We start from the raw sequence: 14,562 nt of genomic DNA on the forward strand, positions 1-14,562 counted from the left end.
CCAGTCGGATAGAATATTTATTTCACCACCTTCGGAGGTCAAGCAGATGATGTGTGATCGCATAATATTGTAATATGGACTGAGAATCCTGAATTGGTGATGTAACTGATTAATTTTTGGCTGCACATTTTGCCTATAGTTATGCCCGTTATGCTGTGAGAATGTATACAAGATACAATGGCATCAAGTCGGATTGGCCACTGTTGAGCTTGATCTTTGTGGGACCACAAGGGTTAAGGGAGTGAAAAGAAAATAGTAAAGTTCAATTCATCTGTGAAGCAAGCACTTAAACAGAAATACATTCTTAGGTCAGGATATATGCAATAAAATGACCAAAAAGCCCATAATTATAAGGCATCAGGAAACATTCCTGGCACACCACATGCTCACAGGAAGAATCTCATTAAGGGAAGCTTGAAATTGCTTCTGATTTCATTGTGGTCAGGGGAGTAGGAAGGCTTGAAGCAGTGTAAAGGATGCATCTGTGTGATGCTTATCAACAGGGGTGGAATTTTTGGGGGTCTTGTAACAGTCAAAAAGGGCATTTTGGAACAGTTCATAGGGACTCTGTCCATGAAGGGTGGCACCACCTTTGGCCACTCACAGAGTTGACCACGCAGGGAGCAACCAATCCCTCACTGCCACAGGTTTTGAACACATGTACAGGGGGGTATAAGGAAGGTGTACCTTTCTTTTTACGCTGTGCAGGCAGACGTTGGCCAACACGTCAGAAGTTACATTTTTCACCCTGATTGTCCAACCAGCATTCCAGGTGTGAGCAGGGACTAGGGTATTTTGAGTATCATTCAGAGAATGTGTAACCCTTTTGTCTCCTGGTTGAGTTAAATACAAAAGGCCTCGGTGAAAGAGACCTGTAGCTCTGCTGTGAGTTAAAGAGATTGAAGGGCAAAGCTGGAGACTGTGTAGAAGATTCAGCTTTGTGGATATCATCCAAACAACTGAATATGTAAACCTTTGATCTCATAGTTTAAAGTAAGACAGGGAGCTGGATGAAAGAGATCACTTGTCCTGTAGTTTAAAAGGTAAATCATGAGCTGGATTTGGAGGATTCAGTTTCTGTGGGACATTTATAGAAGGAGGACACAATTGAATTGGAAAAGGTCTGTTTATGAGTTTTATTTTCCATTGATGAATCCTGCATGATGTTATTTGCCTATTCATCAGCTTTAAGTGTGCTATTCATATCCTTGTGATTTTGAAACATGGTTCAATAAAGTTAGTTCAAGAATTTTATAATCCTATACCTTTGCCAGCATCATTATCTGTTTTTGTTCTGTTCAAGTCTGAACCCTCATAACAGTTCAAGTGTTAAAATATATCCCAAAGACAAATACAGAGAGAACCATTCCTATCCAGTCAAGGATTGCTAACATTAGTCAGACCTATTCCTGGAGGGTTGATCATATGACATTTCAGCACCATTTCCAATGGACTGAATTTCCCCCTGCCCACAAAAATTTACTTTCCATTCAATCTATTTGATCTATAATGTTGATATTAAGCCCAGGAATGTCTATTCAGTCACAACAATTAAATGCTAACAATTTCCGGTCATTACAATTCTTTGTAGCAAAAAGGAAATTCAAAAGCTAATTTGACAAAACCTAAATTGACTTGCCAATCTCGATCACTTCCAGCTTAAAAAAATCCAGCTTTTCTCATTTTGTCTTGCAGTGGGTGTTGAGCTGCGCAGTGAAGGACTGCCGATGGGTAACACTATGTTCTGAAAACTCAGTGTTGGGAGAGGTGATTACTCAGGATGATTTAACACCAGAGCTGGAAGCTGGGCCTGTCCAACACCAGCTCTCTTGTGTTGTTGTGCTTTTGGTGTCTGGCATGTGCCACCAGCTCGTTTTTCATCCAGACTGTTAGCAGCAGTGTCCAGGGGATCAGTTCATTGTTCAATATAAGAGGGTTAGAAACCAATTCACCCCTTTGTCCTCATATATCCATATATCGTCTTTAATATTGTAAGAGGTGCCAAGGTGCTCCAGAGAAACGTTATCAAACAAAACCTCATAGAGCCACAAAAGGAGATATTAAGACAGATGATCAAAAGCTTGGTCAAATTAGTAGGTTTTGAGGAGTGTCTTAAAGGAGGAAAGAGAAACAGAGGGACAGAGAGGTTTAGGGAGGGAATTCCACAACTTAGGACCTTCACAGCTGAAGGCATGGTCACCAATAGTGAAGTGGTCAAAATCAGGCAAGTGGAACAGATATAATGGAGGATTATGGGACCGAAGGAAATTACAAAGGGGGGAAGCCATGGAGGGATTTGAAAACAAGGATGAGAGAGTTTTTAAACCCAAGATGCTGCTTAACCGGGAACCAAATGTAGGTCAGTGAGCACAGGAACAATGGGTGAATGGGACTTGGTACAAGTTAGGTCACAGGCAGGAGAGTTTCAGATAACCTCAAGTTTAAGGAAGGTGGAGGATGGAAGGCCAGCCAGTAGTATGTTGGAATAATCAAGTCTGGAGGTAACAAAGTCACAGATGAGGCTTTCAAAAGCAGATGAGCTGAGGCAGGTACAGAGTTGTACAATGTTACAGAGGTGGAAATAGGCTGTCATGACGAGCAGGCGTACAAATTTTAGAAATTGTAAAAACTGCACTCTCTTTTAAAAATAGATAGCGTTAGACTTAATGGTTGCCCCAGGTCATCCAATCTTTGGAACTGCAAGTTAAAAGCTTCTGGAAGCTTCTAAAAATGGATTACAAGAACCACAGCCTCATGGAATGTCGCACCTGACATTGGAATCTCGCACTTGCCACTGCTCACCCCAAAACAGCAAGGACAATAAATCCTCAGATGTCTTGTCTCTAAAACAGCCAGGTAATGGAGCTTCTGACATGTCTTCCTTCTCCCTTAGCCGAGGTTTCCCACCCACTGTAGTTGACAGGGCTTTCAGCCGTGTCCGACCCATCTCCCACGCCTCTGCCCCAACACCATCCCCTCCCTCCCAGAACCATGATAGGGTCCCCCTTGTCCTCACTTTTCACCCCACCAGCCTCCACATTCAAAGGAACATCCTCCACCATTTCTGCCAACTCCAGCAACAAACACATCTTCCCCCCAACCCCCGTCAGCATTCCGTAGGGACAGTTCCCTCTGTGGCACCTGGTCCACTCCTCCAACATCCCCAACACCTCATCCCCCTCCCACGGCACCTTCCCACGCAATTGCAGAAGGTGCAACACCTGCCCCTTTACTTCCTCCCTCCTCGCCGTCCAAGGGCCCAACACTCCTTTCAGGTGAAGCAGCACTTCACTTGCACCCCCTTCAATTTGGTCGACTGCATCCGCTGCTTCCAATATAGTCTCCTCTACATCGGGGAGACCGAGCACTTACTGGGTGACCGCTCTGCGGAACACCTTCGGTCTGTCCGCAAGCATGACCCAGACCTTTCTGTCACTTGCCATTTTAACATCTCATCCTGCTCTCATGCCCACATGTCCGTCCTTGGCCTGCTGCAATGTTCCAGTAAAGCTCAACACAAACTGGAGGAACAGCACCTCATCTTCTGATTAGGCACCTTACAGCCTTCCCGACTTAACACTGAGTTCAACAACTTCAGACCATGAACTCTCTCCTCCATCCTCACCCACATTTTTCATCCCCTTTCTTCTACATTCATTTTTTACCCACTTGTTTTAATTTTATTCATTTATCTACAGCTTTATCCCCCTTTTTCCTATTTTCTATCCATTTTTCCCCCACCACCACCCCTTCCCCCCACCCCATCCCCTACAGGGCCATCTGTCACTTGTTCCATGTTGTTCTTTCACTCAATGCTATCCTTGTTCAGCTATAATCACATTTTGCTTTCTTACCTTGACACCACTATTAGCACCTTTTATAGCACTAACCACTGCCATTAACAATCCCTTTGTCCTCTTGTTCATGACATCTTTGTCAATCCCTTCTTTGTCCCCACCTATCGCTGGCCTTCTATCCAGCTCCACCTGCCCCACCTCCCTTAAATAGTATAAATTTCATCACATTTCCACTTCTCCTCAGCTCTGAAGAAGGGTCTTAAGGACTCAAAACGTTAACTTTATTTTATTTTTCTCTCTCCACAGATGCTGTCAGACCTGCTGAGTTATTCCAGCATTTTCTGTTTTTGTTTCAGATTTCCAGCATCCATAGTATTTTGCTTTTATCTTAGATAACAAAGGGAAGCTTCCAAAACTGATTATTCACAAGGGATTGATAAGGACTTCTATCTGCCTCCATCGTATATCAATGGTTTTTGACCATGAGAGGTGGAGGTTACCTCATTAAAATGAACAGACTATTGATTGCTTCGCAATGTGTATCAATGGCCAATCATCACATGACCTAAACTTGCATTTCTGAAAACCTTATTATAAGTACTGCCTGTTTGCAAAAAAAAACACAGCACTGCAGAATGCAATAGTAACACCACTTCAGAAACATAGCTATAACATCTAGCCTTTTTACCAAGCCACAAGGATCAAAGTTTAGGGCCTCCTTGAAACTTGTCTTGGAAAAATCCTAAATTCACCTGGAAAAGCAAACTGGTCCTCTGGCTACAAGTATAATCAAGGATGCCTTTTTTGACTTGCTGCACATCTCTTATTCCAAAGAAACCCCATGAAATCTTGCCTTCAGCAACCTGAACTCACCGAGATTTTAACTCTTACATGAAAGAACCCCTCTCAGTGGACTCTGATATTCTTGTGAATTGTTACCTATTCTGTTTGACTTAAATATGCATATAAGTGAAACCCTTTTCTCTAACTGTATTCTTCCTTGTGTACATGGTTTGTGTGTGCAACTAACCTTTTCCAGCATAGTGGAAAACCAGCTCCTGGTTTAAAAATCAGGTCTGTGGCTAGTAACTTGGTTAAAAAACATGATTATATATAAACTGGATTTTGGAAACGCACCTCGGCCTTATCAAAATTAAACCACTCTGATTACTGTCACAACGATGTGACTTGTGCATGAGTGATATCAATCTGTAATTTCATCGGCTGGTCAAACAAATACTCAACTGTTTAAAAAGGACTTTTTAAAAAAGCAAGCAAGGATACTGACATAAGATGGCTACCACAGGTCACCTGATATCTGAAATTACCAGTTGACCAGTTTTCTGGAAGGTTCCAATATGGAATACAATTTAGACATGCTTAGACATCCTCATGGAATTTCACACCTGCTGTTGTCAAAAGCTGCTTCGAAAAATTAGTGAAATTGTACTGGTCCTCATATTTCTATAAGATTAGTTCTCAAGTAGAGATAGAAAGGGACAATAGCTATAATCCGTTCAGATATCAGCTAAACAAATACTTCTGCAATCATTATGAGGAGAGAGGTCAAGTAACTGGAGAAGCCATTTTCTGAATGTCTTTTAATACAGCATGCAAGCGGCTAAAACAGGAGTCCAGAAGGAACCTGCCAAAGGAGCAGTAATACTCTTCCTCTTCCCTTCTCTCCTAAGTTAAGACCCTACCCCTCTTAAAGCTTAAAAATCCAGCACAGAGATAGTGAATTTTCATTGAAAGGACCCTCTGGTGCAAAAATCATCGACTTCTGGAAAAGACAAGTTATATTTTTAAAAATAAATTGTCTGCGGCAATTACAGTTTTACATGGGCTTCAACTCTAGAAATTTCAAAATCACCGTAGAGGAAAATCTGCCAGAGCCACAGATACTAGTAAAGGACTCAAACAGTGAACTCTCCATTTTTTACCTTTTAGCATTAAATTTTAATTTGGCTAAGAAAGCAACTAACCAATATATAACTTGTAGTTTTGCATGCTTGTGTATGTGTGTATTGTGAAGGTCAGGCGTGGATTTATATTTTTTAATATTTTTATATCTTTATCTGGGTATGTTTTGTAACTCATTAAAAATTAAGCTGCCAGACTAGTTCCTTCACAGTCAGCACATAAATGGTCAACACAAACAATGAGGAAATAGCTCCATCCTTATAAGTTAAAAAAAAACCTGTTGTTATGGTCAGATTTGGAGTGGTAGGATAGGGGAGTCATTTTTACCCCTCCTCACGTGATGCAAGATTACGGACAGAAGTAGGTTAGTAGAATTAGGCGGTTCAGTCTGTCTCTCTCCCTGTCCATAACAAGGTGACCTTAGCGATGGCGCAAATATGTGGTCAGAAACTCATCTCAGGGTCAGACATGACATCAATGTTGCACATCCACTACTGATTGTTGGACCAGCAGTCTGACAATGTTGAGACAGTGGAAGGCTCCAGAGAGGTGGTGGTGTGATAGAGTTGACTGTCATCAATGTACAATGTACACCGTTTTCAGGCAAGGTAACTGAAGGGCAGAATGTAAATGAAAATGAGAAATTGCTCACTGCAATTACCTGGATATTAGGTGGTTAAAGGTGTAGTATAAAGGGTTAACAGATGGATATGTTAGTCTATGATGTAAATGATGATGTAGCACTGACATCAGTCAGTTATGTGCTAGACACTGTACAGCAGAGAAAGATCTTAGACGATATATGCCTTCTTGGTAACCCATCCTGTGCATATTGTAAATAGTGTAAATAAGCTAGTTTTAAGTAAACGCTCTTCTCTGCCTACCATTCCTCTTCACGAGAGCTCAAGCCTACCATGTTCCTCAAACAAAAGGAATAATAGTTATCTCTGATTATGTCTTGCTAACGAAAGTGAATTTTGGAGCTGTAAATGAAGAATGTAATGGAGGTAAAAACGCAAAAAACAAACAATTCCACAGTTTTAAAGGAATTAGTGAGAATGAGATTCTGTAACAAGGCCTGTTTGTAACATGGGAAGGATGCAGTGAGGAAGAAAACTGCTTTGACTATATACTGACCATATCTAGAAAATTAGCTTCTATGCACCATGGTCCAACAGTATTAATGTAATTCATTAAACTAAGTAACTTAGGCAATTAAGCTTAAGTACCAGGCAATCAAGTAGCTCAAATTCAATACCTTCTGACTGGGTGTCAAATACTTAGACACTTGAGCAACCATTCAACAGATCATGCAAAATCCTGTTATTCAATTATCATGAAAACCAGCCGGCAGTCAAGCTGACTGGCCAATAATGCCAACTGAATAACACATCCCTACTGAACCAAGCAATTTGTTGTAAAACTCCGAAGAATGTATCACTGCACCACATGATCCACGGTGTTTGAAAAGAGGATTTTGATATACCTATATGATTTCACAAGTGCTCGGATAAACAACTTAACAGGGCAACAACTGAAATAGAAAATAATTATAGTGCAGGTGAGTGGCATTGGATTATTTAAATCTCAGTAAAGTAGAATTGCAGAGGCATTAGCACTCCTACTAGACTTCCCATTTAAGGAAGAGTGTTTGGCCTCCTGGCTTTAATTTTGCCATCTCCCCCGGCACAGCAGATGGCTCCTAATTTATGCACTGGCGTAAACATGGCCTCCACAGACTCCTGAAATTAGCATCATGTCACAACTAAAACAAACTTCTCCGTGACAAAGTTGCTAACATATCAAAATCACAAGCGCAACAGAGGCAAGGTGACCAGTTCATTAAATAAGTGATTTTAATTAAACAGAGCAAGAACAGCTGCACACTAGTATTGACATTTAATTAGAAATTAAAGGTCTCACCCATTATTTGCAAGCCTGTTGGCATCTGTATCATGCTATCACATAAAATTGCAGATAAAAAGAAATCTGTCACACGGAGCCTGCACTGCATTTATTACATATGTAATAGAAGTTCATTCGTACAGTTAGATTAAGCCAAAAAATGCTAGCCCAGGGCGTAAATGGTATCACTAGAATGTCAATAGATACCATCTACCAGATACATGAGAGCACCATTTGGTTTCGTTGTCATTTTGTCCCTCCAAATTAAGGTTATGTCCAGAGATTTGTGTTATAAACTGCATCAGATTCTTATGTCTAAGAGGGCACTTGGAGCATGTAACACTGTCTGTAGTGAATAAAAAAATGAGTGCATAAAAGTTAGACCACACAAGAGTGTGAAATCATGGAACACTGGGAGAGCCATCATTTGGCATTGAGATCTCCCTGTGAAAGGATGTGCAAAGCCTGCAGGTGTGGCTAAATCGGTGAGAAAATTAAGTGTTGTCGATCGGAGGGAAAGTGAAGATGATACAGCAGTGGAAAAGCCGTGGCATGAGGCGGAGAGTGGACATCTCGAAGGAGTGGGAGGTTCCGCCATCGAGTTTGTCCACAAGGCGAACTTCTTGGAACACTTTGACAAGCGACATTCTCTCCAGCAGAGAAGAGGGTGAGAGTGGCTGCCCAACCTGATGTCGAAGAAGCTCTGCTAACATGGTTAAAGGCAGCTGAGCAGAGGACGTTCCCATCTCTGGTCCAATCCTGCAGGAAAGGAGAGTCACCCTGGTAAAAGAAGCTGGGCCACAGGAAGTTCACCTGCAGGGAGATTACTTCAAAAATATTGAGATTCCTGAGGTTACAACTTCTGAAAGACAATTTCAATTACCCAAAAAAAATTGCCAGAATCATTAGTGTACAGAAATACTAAGCAGAATCTTCTGCTCTCGTTGGTGCCAAGCTTGGTGGCAGGAAGGGCATTTAATTAGGCAGGATGGTGCCATATCCAGATCCCACTACCTTTCTGCTTCCAACAGAATTAATTCTGGATGGGAAGGTGCATGGTTAACCTTAACCCCCAGCTGCCACTTGGGGCCCTTAAGTGGCCAATTAATGACCACATAAGGGCCTCATCCCACTGCCGCTGGGCTTAAACCAGCTGCAAGGACGCCAGTTGCCATGTAGTGTGCACGGCAGATGAACTTGTGCAGGCCACTTGTCACCTCGGGGAGGGGGAAGTGTCCCTTGGTCAAAGGCAATCAGTGCCTGATTGAAGAACTGGACATCGGGGAAGGGGTGGGTGGGGGGTGGGGCACTGAGAGCCAGCCCCTACCCTTGCTTCCGAACACCCCACCCCTCCGCTTCTTTGCAAACGCCCCCCACCCCCCCCCCCCTCCCCTTTCATTACTTACCTGTAGCCTGGGTCCTCCACAACCCTGGGGCTCAGTGAGGTGTCCTTCCGCTAGGAGTCATGGCCTCTTCAGTGGCACTGCTGAGTGCAAGAGCTGCCACCTCTGTTCGGCTGGCCGCTCGTTAGGTGGGACTTAGCCCCCAGGTTCTTGATTCCAGGGGGAAGGCCCGCCACTGGCCTCACCACTGCCTGACTGGCATGTGGTTCAGCGGGCCCTCCGGAAAAGAGGCACTGCAGGCCTCTCGCCAGCTGCCCAGCTGGCAGGGGCAAGACCCCCAACACCGCAATAGAATTCTGCCCACTGTACTAGGTATTCACCAAACTCTTGCTAAGAAGGACAGAACCTATTGACTTTGTAGACCCCATGGTGCACTCCGTTTTGAAACATATGCACTGGGGTCAAGTGTAGTGGTTACAAATAAATCATACTTGCTGAATGCGAGGAGCTGAATCTCAAGCAATAGACAATTTGAAAGCGCAGTAGCTCTCAAGTACAAGTTTTCCTCAAACAAATTGGTGCCGAAATGCGAAATAAGTCTCGGGATAACAACGCATTAGGTAGAAATAACATTCTCAGAAAGACAGGAAATGCGTAAGCAAATAAATTACATTAATGTAAGAAAAAAGAAACAATGTAAACCCTGGAGAGTGGCCTTATCAAAACAACAATGAACTAAAAACTGCCATTTAAAAAGGACAAGGAAAATCCATGAGGAGTATTTTATTTTAATGCAAAAGATTCACCAGTGTTACAGTATAAAAAAAGCCTTAGACTGAGGAAACTTTTGACTGACATTTTTTTCTGATTGGCCTGGAGAGAACAGCATGCATTTACACAACATCGTTAATATTAAAAATAAAATAACGATCATAAGCAAGGTGGAGACCTTCAAGTTAGGCCTCCCTGGTTCTGGGTTTGTAGTGAGGTTTCCCAGAGTCCTGTGACTCAGGTTAGTTTGAAGTCACAGCACGCACTATTTATTATCGATTTGCTTCAGGACCCTCAGACGTGGCTGGAATAACCAGCTACAACTCAAGCTCTCCTTCTTGGCAATTATACTGGCATCATTTTTAAAGCCCATTTTTTTTTTCTCCATGGCGCTATTACTACCTCACCCTCTCCAAACTTCCCTTCACTTATGACCAGTTACTTAATGTAGTAATTACGCTTTTATTTAGTATGTAATGTACTTTGTTAGGCAAGATTACATGATCTGTAGTGACCAATAGGAGAGCAGTTTGGGCTACCTCAGGAGTCAGTGTAGAGATAGAGTTGGAGTTGAAAGCACATGTGTAGTTGCTGCTGAGTGTATTGTAAATAAACTTAGTGTTTCCACCCAAGAAGTGCCTGATGATCAACTCTCATTAATAGCACAACTCAGTCCACCCTACAACACAACAAAAGTGCTGAGTCACAGAATGCAATTATTACAATATACTGGTTCAACAGAATGCCACCCAATAAATCAAGTCGCAAATGCTGATCAGTGTCATGAATATTGCACCACACGACACACATGCTTTAAGCAAACGGGAATCTTAGCTCTAAGTTCCAGATGTATTCAGCTTCACTTTATGAAGGAACTGTTATAGAGCCAATTACACATTCTCTAAATATACATTATGACAATGGCAGCAGAACGCTGGAGTTTGATATCTGCTTATTCCATAGGTATTATTGATGTTTTTACAAAAATAGCATCAGTGGCATCCCTGAGAATCTGGTGTCCAACTGATCTTTGATCATTCTTGATTCACTGCAGGATGTCATGTAGAAATGGTTAAATCAATACTTTGCACAGAATGGAAAAAATGAATTTTGTTTACACCGATATGAAATACTTGCATGGGGGAACATATGAAAATACATTCATATCATTTATATTCCGCATAAACTTTAAAATGACCAAAGAATACAAAGGGCTACATGGTATTTGTACAGTCCCAATGCATTTGGATCTGATTTGCCTCTGACCTCTCTCGCTATAGACAGGCACTGAGTTCAGGCCAAGCAGTTTTTCTTAGCAATGAGATGTCAGAGGATTAGTTATTTTGGGATTCTGGATCAAGATCACCTAAAATGTTTAAGCGCTTTGGCTCAGGTAGTAACGCCCTCACCTCTAGACCAGAAGCTTGTGGGTTGGAGGCCCATACCAAAGCTTGAGCTCGTAGCTTATGCTACACCACAGAGAGAAGGCAGGATTGTTGAAGGTGCCCGCCTTTGAATGAAATATTAAACGGAGGCCCTGCTTCTTTGCTCTGGTTGGTTCACATTGTCGTTAAAGATGCCCATGAACTACTCAAGAAAGAGCAGGGGATTCTCTGGGCAAATCTTGAGCAACGTTCCCTCAATCAATTTTTAAAAATTCATTCATGGGACGTGGGCTTCACTGGCTGAGTCAGCATTTATTGCCCATCCTTAGTTGCCCTTGAGAAGATGGTGATGAGCTGCCTTCTTGAACCGCTGCGGTCCATGTGGTGTAGGTACACCCACAGTGCTGTTAGGGAGGGAGTTCCAGGATTTTGACCCAGTGACGGCGAAGGAATGGCGATATATTTCCAAGTCAGGGTGGTGAGTGACTTAGAGGGGAGCACCAATCATTCCATTTCCCATAACACAAAGTGTAACCCACTCTGAAATGGCAAGTTAGTGCCAGTTGCTCTGCACTTATATCCATTCGGAATATGATTAAGATTGTTCCAGATGGTGGTGTTACCATCTATCTGCTGTCCTTGTCCTTCTAGATGGTAGCGGTTATGGGTTTGGAAGGTGCTGTTGAAGGAGCCTTGGTGAATTCCTGCAGTGCATCTTGTAGATGGTACGCACTGCTGCTACTGTGTGTCAGTGGTGGTGAGAGTGGATGTGATGCCAATCACGCGGGATGTTTTGTCCTGAATGGTGTCCAGCTTCTTGAGTATTGTGGAAGCTACATTCATCCAGGCAGGTAGGGAGTATTCCATCACACTCCTCACTTGTGCCTTGTAGATGGTAGGCAGGCATTGGGGAGTCAGGAGGCGAATTACTCATTGCAGGATTTCTAGCCTCTGACCTGCTTTTGTAGCTACAGTATTTATATGGCTAGTCCAGTTCAGTTTCTGGTCAATGATAACCCCCAGGATTTTGATAGTGGAGGATTCAGTGATGGTAATGCCATTGAATGTCAAGGGCTGGTGGTTAGATTCTCTCTTGTTGGAGATGGTCATTGCCTGGCACTTGTGTGATATGAATGTTACTGCCATTTGTCAGCCCAAGCCTGGATATTGTCCAGGTCTTGCTGCATATTGACATAGACTGCTTCAGTATCTGAGGAGTCGCGAATGGTACTGAACATTGTGCAATCATCAGCGAACGTCCCCACTTCTGACCTTATGATGGAAGGAAGGTGATTGATGAAGCAGCTGAAGATAGTTGAGCCGAGGACACCACCCTGAGGAACTCCTGCAATAATGTCCTGGAGCTGAGATGACTGACCAACAATCACAATCATCTTCCTTTGTGCTACGTATGACTCCAACCAGCGGAGAGTTTTTCCCGATTCCCATTGCCTCCAGTTTCACTAAGGCTCCTTGATGCCACACTCAGTCAAATGCGGCCTTGATGTCAAGGGCAGTCACTCTCACCTCACCTCAGGAGTTCAGCTCTTTTGGCCCAGTTTGAACCACTAAAAAAACCTACAGATGAAATTATCATTCATCTCAATGTTGCTTGTGAAGACATGGATGTAGAATGGTTGCCACACTTGCTTATGTTACAACAACCATTGCAGTTCAAAAATAATATTCAATGTGTGAATGCCTTTGAGATGCTTCAATGACATGACAGGAATAGAATAAAATTCTGGCATTTCTCATCTTTTACAGGAGAGAGAGAAGTCTGGCACCGATCAAGTAGTCAGGATCCAAACCATTCCTCTCTGAGGGAAGCAGTGTAGTACATTGAGATCATGGGATGAGAAACAACAAAATAAATGATGTCTCATTCCATAATAAAATATCATTCACAGTCATCCTCTTACACTTGTCTTTTATCCTTTTGCCAACAGTCAGGTACTTCTTCCACTGAGACTTATTTGGTTTATAGCAGCAGTTGTGGATGACAATGGTTCAAATCAAAAACGCATTCATATTAAACATAATCCTCAATTAAACCACGGTAGTTTTTATGTTAAAAGAAACTTAAATTTACACCACTGGTGACAGATACATCTCCTTTGTTAGAGCAGTCAGTAGGTTAACCATAATGACCAAAAAAGATCCTGGGTTCAACATCAGGTACATGCTGAGAGCTCAGCAGGTTGTGTGTGTGTGTGTGTGTGTGTGTGTGGGTGGGGGGGTGTGTGTGGGGGGAGAGGGTTAAAAACCAGGGGCAGGATTTTTCCTGAGGCTTCTGAACCCTGTCATTAGGCTCAAATGAGAGTCAGAAGCCCGCACTGCATGGGAAACTGTCATTCACCTGTGATTTTCCCCAAATTCTCTATTTAATGACCAGAGGGTGGACCTGTCAACCAATTAAAGATGGCGGGCAGGCTCTTCAAGCTGAAGGGCAAATCATAGTTCCTCTATCTTGGAAGCAGAATGCCATGACAGGCAAGGGAGGGTGAGGGATCTTCAAAATGGAAATGCTCTCTCTCCAACCTTATGAAAGTTGAAGTTAAAAAATAGATTCAGCAACGAGGCAGGGAGGCCCAAGCCTCCCTGAAGCAGTGACCTCCTGGTTTGCCACTGGGAGGCTGCCTCCAAGCAACTTCACTGTCCCCTGCTGCTTGCAGGGACCTGGAGGCCAACCAGTAAATCTCAGTCGGCCTCCAGGTCTGGCCTTAATAGGTCTTTAAATGGGTTAATTGGCTACCCAACGCTTGTGGGTTAAAAATCCAGCCCCAGAGTTCTAACTTCTAATCATTGTCGAGAAAGGGATGATGGAATGACAGGTGAGTGTCAAATGAGGACAGCGTTGAGTTTGGCCATGATCATCAACCACCTCCTCTCCACTCCCTGACTCTGCTCATAGGTGAAGGAACCACCGGGATGAGACTGCTGGAGGGTACCTGATTTCTGTGGAGCTTTTTGTGATACACCTTTAAGTTGGATGTGGCTATGGTCTATGTACATCACCAGAAGGGAAATTATAGTTAATCTATAGTGTGCAGTCATCCAAGAAATCTTATTAAAAACTCTCCAAGGTTGCATGTGCTACAAGATCTTCAGAATAAAGAAACCATGTGAGTGGTTGGTGCACTGGTGTTCAGAAGTAAAAGAAGCAAAACAGAACTACACTTTCAGGGAAAAGGAGGAAATTGGCAAATACGTTTGCAAAATAAATTCACATTGAGATAGCACCTGGGAAACCTGCTGTTCCCACTAAAAATGAATCTGGTTGCACTCCGCTGTGAACCTGTCTGTCGTAAAGAGGTAAGTGTAATAGGTATCTCACCCACAATTTAATTGTTTGGTACTAAAATACTGTAAAACATCCGGCACATGCTATGCTCTGCACTCTAAATCTTGGACAAAATCCCAGTTTGCTAATCATCA

The sequence above is a fragment of the Cetorhinus maximus genome, chromosome 18, assembly GCF_964194155.1.
Source record: "Cetorhinus maximus chromosome 18, sCetMax3.hap1.1, whole genome shotgun sequence".
Lineage (NCBI taxonomy): Eukaryota > Metazoa > Chordata > Chondrichthyes > Lamniformes > Cetorhinidae > Cetorhinus > Cetorhinus maximus.